The sequence below is a fragment of the Sceloporus occidentalis genome, unplaced genomic scaffold (assembly GCF_023333645.1).
Source record: "Sceloporus occidentalis isolate IW3139 unplaced genomic scaffold, rSceOcc1.0.p SCAF_2, whole genome shotgun sequence".
Taxonomy (NCBI): domain Eukaryota; kingdom Metazoa; phylum Chordata; class Lepidosauria; order Squamata; family Phrynosomatidae; genus Sceloporus; species Sceloporus occidentalis.
In genome coordinates, this window is record NW_028316982.1 from 225,238,692 (window position 1) to 225,251,730 (window position 13,039).

Genomic DNA, 13,039 nt, shown 5'->3' on the forward strand with positions numbered 1-13,039 from the left:
AAAAACAAGTGAAAATAAATGAAAGCCCCATTTAGACCTTCCCTGCTCAATGTGAGAAAGTCAAGGGTTTAGGGAAAATGTTGATCATAACTTGGGCTTAAATGCATGGCCACACTCCTTCCCTTCTTCTAAAGGGCTAAAACAAAACAGAACCCAGAGCCAGTTTTCAGGCAACCTGGATGGTTGTGTGGAAAAGGAAGTTCTCTTATCCTGATGTTGCAGTGCCAGTGTCTTACATTTGCCCCAGTAAAATTATCATAGTCATAAAATCCTAGAATTGGAAGGGTCTACAAGAAACATCTAGTCCCACTCACTGCCGTGCAGGAATACACAACTAAATAACTCCTGAAACATGCCCATCCATCTTCTGTGCAAAGACTTCCAAAAGATAGAGAGTTCACCACTCTCCAAAAAAATCCATTCCACTGTCAAACAGCTCTTATGATGAAGAAGTTCTTTCTAATTTTTAGTGGAATATCTGTTTTTGTAGTTTGAATTTAATGATTCATATTCTAATCTTTGGAGCAGCAGAAAACAAGATGGGATATAAATTTAGGAATAAGATGGGAATAAAATGGGATATAAACTTAGAAAGTACGTGCAAGATCTGATGGTGTACATCAAGGCAGTAGTATCATTAGGGTTGTGTGGTGGTGTGGACTGCACCAGGTGACACCCTAGAAGAGGGTGACACCCAGCTGAACCCTCCTCCCCATGCCCTGCCATCCTTCTCCTCATGAAAAGGATGGGACAGCACCAAGGGAGGCTGTGTCAGCTACCCCCAGAAACTCCACTTCCTGGAAGCTTTGTCTCCTACACCAGATTGAACTTTCTTCCATCACCACTGCAGAAAAACAAAACAAAACAAAACAAAACAAAAACTTCTCCAAAGTGTTTCTTACCCATCAAGAAGCATTTTTAAGAGTGGACAGTGAAGTTCAAAAGTGTGTGTGTGTGTGTGTGCTGGTTCTGGATGAAGCAATGAACAGAGCAGATGCATACCACTAAACCTTGGCCAAAATAAGCAAAAAAGGTAAACATTTAGTTGATTTTGACTAATTGTTACTACTAAATAACTAGACAATTAAAAGCACATCGACACTGTCAGTTATAGAATTTTGATTCATGGCTCCATCCCATGGAATCTTAGGAGCTATAGTTTGGGGAGGAACTTAGAATTCTTAGAACTATAGTTCAGGGGAGTGAATTGAAGCTCTCTAGTAGAGAATTCTTTTTGTTATTCTTATTTCACCAACATACAGTCCAACATATATATATAAATTATTTAAAAAAATAAACCTGCATATATATTTATCTAATCTATTCATCTCATATTCAATGATATTCAACATTACACTTCCAGAGTTGTCACAATAGAACAGTTAATTGGGAAAAAAAGATAATTATTTACTAACTCTTAATTGTTCTGTTATATATAACCCATAGGTGACTAAAGTAATAAATCTTTCATCTCAACTGGGTTTGTTATTTCATTTAGATCAGGAAAACAAAACCTCTCTCCAAATATGTATATAATTCATCCAGTGATTTCTAACCCTATCCATATTTTTATATCTATATATCTATATAATGTATACAACAAAACCAAATTGCAATTAATATTGTTTTTTGTCTCTTCTAGTAGAAAATTCTAGCAATGACAAATCCCAGAAATCTGCTAGGTGGAGCCCTGGAAGTTAAAATGGGATCAAATGTCTATAATTGTTCAGAGTAGATTCACTCTAAAGACTGCCAATATGAAAGAGAAGCTGACATGTCTATATATTTTCATTCAAACTGTAGATTAAATTGTGAAATCAAAGGCGTTCATGGCCTGCAGCCATAGTTTTTGTGGGTTTTTCAGGCTACGTGGCTATGCTCTGGAAGAGTTTATTCATGATGTTTAACCACCAGTATCTCTGAAGATGCCAGCCACAGATGCTGGCAAAATGTCAAGAATAAACTCTTCCAGAGCATGGCCACATAGCCTGAAAAACCCACAGAAACTGTAGATTAAATTGTTGATATACTTATTTCCATCTTCTATAGTGATGTCATATCATGTGGCTCTCAGACTTATGATCCTCAGTGCTCAGTGATCTCAATTGTCATCCTAACAGTCTATAGATTAACAGGCATCCACTGCAGAAGGTATAGCCTTTAGGGAGTTTTGCACCCTGAACTGTTCTCCCTTCCTTTTCAACCCATCCCCCCCCCCCCCCCCACACACACAAACTAAGCAATCCATTTAATTTCTGGAAAGGAAAGGTTACTTCCTGACATCTGCTTCCTCTGTAAATCCTACTAGTGATCCCTGGTCTTAATTCTTCTCAGAAATAACAAGGCCAATATTTTGTCAGAACATTTTTTATTATTATTCCCCAGTGGATTATAAAGTTAAAAGATTCTATTTCCCTTTTTCTAATGTGCACATCTAATTTTGGTGTTGTCATTATTTATTGACCATAAAGTACATACAACTTTTGGAAAATTGAAGCCCTTTTTGGAAAATAGAAGAACCACATCATTAAGGCCTTACTTAAACATGGAAAACTCTGACAATTTTTCTAATGAAATTTACCCTTCCTCCTTCCACAACCAAAAGATCGGGCACCTATCTGAAAAGTTATGTTTTTCCTTTTGGCACACATAGCAGCTTTGATAAGGAAAATGATTTGAAGAGAATGTTAACCTCCTTCTCTGAGTGCTACATTCCAGATGCTGACCAGAAAGAAAGAGATTGAGGGTGATTGTTAATAATATCAGCTGAGATCCTGCATTGAGAGAAGGAGCTACAAGGTGGAACTATGTTGGCTACCCATCCACTTCCGCACCCACTCATCTTTTCTAAGTCACAGCACCCATAACGTGGCTGTTTTCTGAGAGTGGGATGAGCATCAGACAAGCTAGCAAGTGTTCAGCTATTTTCCTATTGCTGGATGCACAGCAAGAAGCATCCTTAGGGGCATCTGGGCTCCTCCAGAGGTCCAGGTAGATGATATCATTGCTCAGGGTCCAGCTGTAGGAAAATAGCTGGGTACTTGTCTGCCACTTTTCCCAGCATTCCACTGACCAGGAAATGGTTGATTTTGGGGGGATACAAATGAGAAAATTTGGGACTTGGGGGGAATTTTTGTTGTTGCAGAGCCAATAGAGATCTCCAGCCATTACATTGAACAAAAAAAACAAATCTCCATAGTCACCAACAGGATGCCAGCCATAGTTTTTAACATCCAGGATGCTGAATTCAGAGTCTTCAGTCCAACTGCCACACCCAACATGCAAGTGTACAAAAGTCTCTGGATTTACTTAAGTGTGGACTTACCACTTGGCAATTTATTCAATTAGTGTATCTTATTTGGGGATAGCAATAGAATTTAAGCCATATAGATCATCTAGATAGTGTCTGGTTGAACCAATAAATTTAGTTCTTGATTTCAGGTTATTTGAATGCCTTCCTACATCCATTTTGCCTGTGCTTTAAGGTCATCTTCAATAGTTAGTGTTTTCTGGGAGCATCACACAGATCATAATACTGACCGTCAGAGGGAGAGCTTTATCAGGACCCAACCCTCAGGAATTCCCTTCAAAAGAGTAATCATCTGGCTCCTTCTGTGGTTGCTTTTAAAATGAGTTAGGACGTTATCACATGGGAGGAATGTCTCTCAATTTCGAAAGAAAAGAAAGTAGGGTCAATTAGGAAATGAAGACAAGTATGTGGATGGCTATCACACCACAGAAGAACACAGTGCCCATCCCAAAGCCAAAGTAGTGCGAATGCAAAAGAAATTATCATGTGAGTACGTACCCTTCATAGTCTAGAATTCGAATTAGCATCCCTACACATGTGCAGTGAGGGCAGAATTGGATCATGACCTTTTTACTGTTCCAGTGGGGTTTGCTTTCGGTTCCTGTGGTTTTGCCTTGTTTCACGTTATTTGTTCATTCATTACCTCTTATTTCACATTATTTAGGCAATTCATGTTATTTGTTCATTCATTACCCTTATTTCACATTATGTAGGCAATTCCCTTTTTTGTGCATTCATTACCCCTTATTTCATGTTACTTAGGCAATTCAGCAATTCAAAATCCCTTTCAAGGTTCAAAACAACCTTGTACTTGGTTTGAGCATTGGACTATGATTCTAGAAGGCAGGGATCGAATCCCACTGGGTCACGCTCTCTCAGCCTCCTCAGAAAATGGCAATGGCAAACCTCATCTGAATAAATCTGCCAAGAAAACCCTGTGACAGGGTCACAAGAGAGAAAGAGAGAGCCAATCCCTTCCCTCCAGTTAGAGAGGATGAGTTTTGCAAAGGGAAAGAGACAGAAAGGGCTGAGAAGAGGAGGGAGGGAGGCAGTGGTGTGTGTGTATCTGTGGGGAGGGAGGGCTGCTTCATCCCCAAAACAGCTCCAGAACAGCTCTGAGAAGCTGAGAGAAAAGCCCCCCCACACCGGGAGGGACAGAGGGAGGGAAAATTGCAACCAGCAAAGGAGTTTTGGAATTGTAGTCTGATTTGAAGGCAATCCAAGGGCCACTGAGACATGCGCTCCATACTCGCCAAATTTGAATTGAACACAACTTTGGCGTGGAACAGGATTTGTAAACTCTGTATGTCCCTGAATTTACACATCTCTCAGTTGACCCTGGATTAGGTTCGAATTAACCTAGCAATGACTTCAATTACATGTGATAACCTCTCGCGCAATAACGTGAATCCGCATGATTGCATCTGGGAGCACACTGCATTGACCTTCCAATTTCCCCCAATTTCCCCCATGTGATAAGGTCCTTAGAAACACATTTAATCTCCTTGGATTGTAACTGGTTCTTTTTTTTTTTAATACTATATGCTGCTCCAGGTATTCAAATATGTTTTTTCCCCATTTTAAATGGGAATTTAAAATGTTTTTTTTTTTAAAAAAAAGTTAATCATATACTCAGTTATACTATTATGTATTGATTTACATTGTTGGCCACCTTGGTAAGATCATGGTCTTGAAACAGAATCTTATTAAAAAAATAAACTCAATTTTCTTCTGACACCTTTTAATACAGAGCAATCAGGTAAATGAGTTTTGCTCAAATGCTGTTACATCTTGAAGAAAATTAACTGTGCTTGCTGAAAACAAAAAAGACTAGTCATGAAACTTCTGTTTCTGCTGTTCCTGCCATCTATCATGTATTGTTAAAAGGCTGAAATTACTGTTGAATCTGTCAAGTAGCACTAGGCTCTTCTGAAAGCTTGGGAAGCTTTTATTGTGTAAAAAGTTAGTTGTTCCAAGACTACAAAGAGACTATCTTTCTGAAATATGAAAACTTGCTGATATGTCATGGAAATTTCCATCTTTTGACATTTTCATCTGCAAGAAATCTCCTCTTGTGTTTCCTGGGAACATTTACATAACAAGGAAATGTTTTGTTCTTGCTGTTAGCCTGTTATTCTTTGTCCTTGAATTCATGAGTTTCCATTTGCAATAATATACTGCATAGCTATTAATTGACAAGCAGTTTGGAAATGCTTATTTTCTTTAAAAACAATAATAATGGAGTTATCACCACATATGTGGCCTAATGAGTCTTGATAGAGCAATTTTTAATGAAGTCAGATGTTTGGCACTTGGCTTACTACAGCTTAATTAAATCAAGGTTACACACTGCTCTCTACTTTCCACTGGCACAAATTACTTAATGAAGTCTGAAGGACTAGAAAGAGGTACCAAGTGGCATTGGCTGACAAGAGGTTTAAAACAAACAGAAGAAGTAATTTTATATACACACATTTATTACTCTGTGAATGTAGAATATCTGAATATTTGATATGTAACAGAGCTTCCTAGCCTCAGTCAAAAACCTTCCTTGAATTTCAACGTTAGTTTGTTTTTTGTGGGTTTTTTGGTCTATGGGGCCATGTTCTAGAAGAGTTTATTCCTGTCATTTCCCCAGCATCTGGCCCCATAGCCCAAAAACCCACAAAAAAAAAAAAAAAAAAAAAAAAAAGATGGAAGCCTTCGACTTCACATTACTGTTAGATTGTTAGACTGAACCAGACTGTAAGCATTTGATATCATTGTGCCATGGATTTCACATGAAACTGTATTGTTTGAAATGGTATAATAAACTCCAGCCTTGTACTTAATAAGACATCTGGTTATAAATATGGCTGTGTAGAGATTCATTGTTTCATGGATTCTTTTGGACAATTGACCTTAATTGCATATTGACTCTGAAAAGATATATTTAAATCCACAGAGAATTCCTTGGACATAATTCAGACTACAGTGCTTTGTCCACATTTACTGGAGTTAGGGTGAAGGACCCCTGTGAATGTGGGAAAAGTGCAAATAATAAAAAACACTATTCTTTTTACCAGAGAGAACATCTCTCTAGGAACCTCCAGGTCCTCTAGTGCAACTCTATGGTCAACATCTGCCAGAAGCTGATCACAAGGTCCAAAACACACTGCAGAAATAAACCAGTCTGAGACCACTTTAACTGGCCTGGCTCAATGCTAGGGAATTCTGGGGAGTGTAGTTTTGTGAGACATTTAGCCTCCTCTGTCAGAGAGCTCTTGTGCCACAATACACTACAATTCCCAGGATTCCCTAGCACTGAACAAGAGCAGTTAAAGTGGTTTCAAACAGAATTAGTTCTGCAGTGTGTTTTGGAACAGAGTCATGCTGGAGGACCTACAAATGCCAAGAGATGTGTTTTCTCTAGGAACCTCTAGATTCTCCAGCACAACTCTATGGTCAACTTGTAGCAGACTTGTGCTGGGGGACCTGGTGATTCCTCGAAAGAACATATTTATCAAACTTGTAAATAATTAAATCCACAAAAATCAAAGCAGCAAATGTAGAGGGCTGAGTGTACATCCTGTTTGAATGAGTCCCTTAGTTGACTAGTGATCTATTTGAATGTATGGAAAACATGTTAGCGGAAACTGAAAAAGAAGTTATTTTCATTAGTATTGAATGCTTCGATGTCAGTGGTTCTCTCAGAAAGCAGGTTGAGGTAGAAGATTTTTAAAGTTTCATATTTAGTATGCATATAAATGTAGTTTATAGAAATAAGGGTACATGTATTGGAAAGAACTTGAGAGGCCCAGGAATGCAGGCAAAAGATTAAGATTTAAGGCATGAGAGCTCAAGATGACCTAGGGCTCTGACTTCGGGGATCTGGAGTTTGTTGTTAGTTGAAGTTAGTTGAGAGACATGAATCCTGGAGAAGAGATATCTCCGCAAGGACTAGAAGGGGGGCAAGGACAGATAGGCTAATGGGCTAATGGAATGTGGCTAAGATGTACCTTTAATGTATTCATACATCTGTACTCTGATTGTACGAAAATCCTATATGTTTAACTTTTGCCATGTCCAATGGGATATGCCAGTTAAAGTTCTTTGTTTTAACCCTATATAAAGGAGCCATTTTCTTTTATTCGAGGCTCTGGGATACTTGTTGGAATGTGAATTCCTCCTAGAGTGACAGCTGTCCAAAATAAACAATCTGTGTTTTTAAATTCATCTTTGGTCCCCTCCTTTCTGGTTCTGTCAGATCGAGGTCTGTTGTGAGTCTAGTGGGAGAACTTGCAGTATATTATCAGTTTTCCACAAGGTTAGGAAAGGTGTTGTAGAGACAGGTGAGAATCAGAACAGAGAGTATTGTCTGAGATTAAAATGGGTATATCTGTCCATAACAATTCTGTAGACTTTTCCCTACTCTCACCTCCAAGTTTCTGCTATGAACATTTTTTATTAATCCAAAAATAACATTTGAACACATTTTATACATGTAGGTGCGTTACAGACCACCCAAAATGGGTGGTCTCGCGCCGCTGCTGGTTGCTGCATCCGGGAACCGCAGCAGCCAAACTGCGCGGTTCCCAGGTGCAGCAACAAAGAAGCGCCAAAATGGCGCTTCTTCCTGGGCCCCGGAAGAGGCGCCACAAAGCACGAGGCACACACTTGCGGCACCGCTTCCGGTGCGTGACATCTGGACGCTGTGCGTCCGCGACGTCAAAATGGCGGTGCCCATCTGTATAGGGCGCTGCCATTTTGACGCACTCATTACGCGCGAGGGGCAAGGCGTGTCAGGAAGCCCCGCCCCTCGCACGTAATGATGGTGCCTCAAGGGGCACGTCTGTAACGTGCCGTAGACAGCATTCTTATGTATCTTCTAAAGTGCACATATTAGTGTTTTTGTTTTCTGAAATACTTTGCAAACAATTGAAATGATGTGTAGCCACAAGTTGTATCTGTTTCTGCATTTGGTATGGGAAGTGTCGATTGAATAGAGCCTTATATAAAATTGAATGGAGCAGATTTCTCAAATTTCTTTTGATTAGATTGATCAAAGATCTAACTCAAGATGAAGTAGCTTTATACATGCATAACTTGCATAATGAACTGAAAATAATTCTTATTCTCCATGACTGGGCCTCACCAAACATAGGGTGGGGGGTGGGGGTTTGCTAAATAATGTGATTTGAAGAAGGCTTGTATTTCCTACTGCAATAGCCACAGAGCTGAGAGTCTGGTCAGTCTAAATACAGATTCTAAGTACTGTGAGAAATGTTGCAAGGAAGTGGACAGATGTAAAATGTTTTTGAATATCAGCAGTGTTGTCAAATCTGTCACTGGACAAATAACATCTGAATATCCTGCTGAGTGCGGTAATCAATTCCTTACTCAGAAATGCTGTACAGACTTAGCACCTGCACTATTTCCTCATTTAACAAAAAGTGGTGTGTTTTTTTAAAAAAAAAAAAAACACACACACACTTTTCCACTGTAAAGGAATGATTTTTGGATACCACCCAAATTCTGTTTCTTTCCCTCTTACAATTTAGACCTGTCATTCATGTTGGACACTTCAAAGGACTTCATTGCTTATTACCAAGATTGTGAACTATACAGAGAATAGAGTCCAAAGTGGCTTCCTTTAACAAGGATCAACTCTAACAATCAGGGAATATGAGGAAATTACCCTAAGTGGCAGATGCTGGGAGACAGGAATGCCACCACAAAGAATATTTGCAGAAGTGTCACAGATATCATCATAAAAGCCACGAAGAGATGAAAACAGAGCTTATTAAATATAATAGGTTGGCTCCAGCTTAGGTGTGTGTGGCATGGCTGGTGGAAATGAACGTCCCTATTCCTTTTCTCACCTAGCCCTTTGGAAATGCAACACAGACCATGGAAGATCATTCAGAACAGGTAAGGCTGGAATGTGCTTGCGAGGGATCCCTGAAAAATGAACTGAGCTCTTTTGTCCACAGAAAGACACAACCAAAATGTATAACCCACCATGATGTATAAGTGAACAATCAAGCAAAACCTTCAAGGGGATTGCAATACCATCTAGCAACTGGGAAAAGGCAACAAATGGTTGCTCATAAAGTAAATGGATGAGGAAGCATATTTTTACTAAATTGGTAAATGTGGCCAATGAATAACCAGCTAACTATGTGTTGGTATTTATGGAATAAAAACCTTTCTTGCAAATATTTATTGATCCCCCCCCAGGGCACATACAGATGCATACACATCAAATGATCAAAGGGCAATAGCTCATCAAACTCAAGTAAAAAGGGATGATAGAAATTGCCTTAAGGCATATAGCAACTTGTCACTATATAAGACATGAATGATAATTCAAAAATGGGCACACTGTGCCAACTCCCAAAAGGTCCAGAATCCGAAACGGTCTTGGCAGAGTATCAGTTTTTGTCATGCCAATAGATATACTGGAAGCAAAACAAAGATTAGATTCTGCGTGAAGAAAGATAGAGACTAATTAGCCTTCTTTTGTGCACCTGCCACTCCAAATTCTGTCTTTAAGCAGTTATCAATGTTTCTGCATGAATGGAAGGAAACAATCTTTTTTAAACTGCATCATAAACCATTATGCAATCTTTTATATTTCTCTTCATTGTCTCTTCCCATTTCTCTGTGTGTATGTGCCTTCAAATACCCTGTCAAATTATAGTGATGCCATTAATGTCACTGGATTTTCTTAGGCAAGGAGTACAGTACTTAGAAGTGATTTTCCCGTTCCTTCCTCTGACATATAGCCTTCAGCACCTGGTATTCACTGGTAGTCTCTCATCCAAGAACTAACCAGAGCTAATCCTGTTTAGCTTCCAAGCTCAGATGGGATCTGGTGCCTTTAAGGTATTTAGACCATCCTTCCTACTTCTTTCAGATTTTCACTCTTTATCACCTTAAGGTTCAATATTACAGAATACATACTGTGAGAGACAAAGGTGAGCAACAGTAGCTCATGGCTTCCATGTTGTGGAATGGTGAGTTTGTGCCAGGGTTTAGTCTTCTCATAGTTGTCCAAGGGGTTAAACCTATTTTGGTTAACCATCACATTTGTTCAACATGATTTACATGGGGGGAAGGGTTGAGAATTATCCACATTTGGAAATTCCAGATGAAAAGTAGGACAATGACACTCTTAAATTGGCTCTGCCCCAGTATTCTGGATGGTATTGGTCCTACCTACTGGACATTGACATTAGGAGAAACTAAGCTCAAAGATCTGTTATTATATACATTTCTCAGAAGGTTCCTAGTGACACAATCCCATCAATATCTGCATGTTATAGTATTTCACCAAATATTTATTCTATTTCTATTTTGATGACATAGCTACTTTCCTTATTTCACCAGTTTCTTCTACCACATACGTCTGGCAATATTTATTCCTAGAGAAGGGCAAACACCATTAAAGTTCAAGTTCTGAACCATTTCCAGGAAAAAGGCTTTTAAAATGGTGCTCTGTTTTTAAAAACATTGATTTGTGTTTTACTATTGTAATTTGCTCAATTGTGTTTTAACAAAATCACCTTTTGAATTTTTAATTTATGCCATTTTATAAAGCCTTGCTGGAAGTCACCTTAAATTCTAGTTTTGGGAGAAACAGTTCTTCCATTTTACATCGCCTAGAATTGCATCCACACTGTGCTATTATAGTTGCTTTACGCTAGTTGAAATGTGTTAGTTCACTTCTGTGGAATTCTAGGTCTACAATTAGGCAAGGAACTTAGAATTCTCTAGTCCACTGCCCTGAATTGTAGTACTAGAGTTCTCTGGCAGAGAAGTCTAAGTACTGCACCAAAGTACAAATTCCAGGATTCTTTATGATGGAGTCAAGGCAGCTAAAGTAGTGTCAAAGTGCTATAACTGGACAGTGTGGATACCCTCCTGGTCATATGCATGGTAATCTATGTAATTCTGAAGAATAGCACTTCAGTAACTTAAAAAACAACAACATGAAAATCCTCACCTTTCTTCAGGAGATGGTTGGAATGACTAAACATAGCAGACCAAGCTGTGACTTCCCAGTATAGCCGCAAAAGCCCTTGACCACTTGAGACATGATGATTTGCCATATCTGGATTACTGTTTGTATAAAAAAGGATAGTGATCTTCATGTACTTACAACAGTAGCCAACTTTACCATGTAATTGTCCCTATAAAATATAAAAATAACCCATTCGGCCTCTCAGGCTTTATTCTAACCTTTATGCCTCCTGCACAAGGTCAGCAGGTCTGTATTAACAAGACACTTATCCCCACTTTGCCCAGCACCCCACATTATTTTGCATGATTGTATAGGGGAAATTAGCTTCTATACGATCTAAAGCCAGAAGTGCTGACTTTCTCTCTGAGTTCTGTATGATATGCTAGAGTTTGTAAGACACAGCCTCACCAAGACTTTGACAAAAAATACATTTATACAAAGCCATGATATCTGAGGTCCACAAAGCCTCAGGTATGATGGCTTTGTGGATCAAACTGCAATGCTGTGTATGTGTAGAGCAGAGGGAGAAATATAATGGTGAATGCTATTACAAAATCTGGGATGAGATGCATTATTTTCTGGGTCCCAGTGAACCCTGAAGCCGTGGTGCAAAAGAAAAGTTGGATGCAATTGACAATGCTTGCAGCAACACAATTGGATCGAAAGCAGCTAGGTATACATGTGTGTTTCCTCCTTGGTCACAGATGGAGAACCCAGATGGTTGGCCTCAATAATACATTATTAAAATATGAGTATGAAAACTAAAGGCAACTGTAGATATTTTAATCTTCTGTGCCTTTGTCTTTTTTCCAGTTGTTTTTAAAAGAAATAACCTTGTTCCTGATTAAAGCCCATGTTGCCACTCCACAAAAAATTGTTTCCAACTGCACATTTTATTTTTATACTCTGCAGAATGTGTCCAGCTACCTATTGGAATAATAACCTCTTTAGGCTTGAAATAGATCCGCTATAGGCAGCCTCTTAGGCTTGAAATAAAGATGAAAAATACTTGCAAATGTTAGAAATGGCTTAATATAAATATACCTCAGTTATTCTTCTTAAATGATATCTATCCATCTGTAATATTTGTTATGTATAGAATAGTGTCAAGTTGCATCACTGAGTAATGTTTTTCTTTCCCATTCCTATAACTGCATTTTCTTTAAGTATGTCTGTCTTATTCTATCCAGTACTTCATTTCCCACTTATTAAAATCCTAGTAGTCAGAGTAGAAGTATTTAAACAAATCATTACAGACCAATAGTAATAATTATTTTGCTTCATTTACTGCATGTCTTGACTTGCTCATTTAAAAATCACCCAAAGTAAAGTCAGATTTTACCCGATGAATGCTTTTCATGCAAACTAGAATAGACATACCATGCTAAACACATATGGCTTTTTCAAATATAATTTTGTGGCATTTCTAATTACATTCAAATGCAATGAATGTATGCATGTCAGATTTTCTGAAGCTTATGATTAATATATACTATCTTGAGTCCTTAGTTCTGTCCAATTTTATGAAAACCATTGAGAAAATAATGCTTCATTTTCCTCAGACCACAAAGAAACAGGAAGTGATACATTTTAGAGACATTTTGGGTACAGAACTATGGCTAGCTGAATGGCGAGGTGAGGTATAGCAATGGTGGTCTATTTTAGACTGATTTATGACTTATCTTGATCAGTCCCCATATGAGACTCTTTCTGTTTGCCTTCCC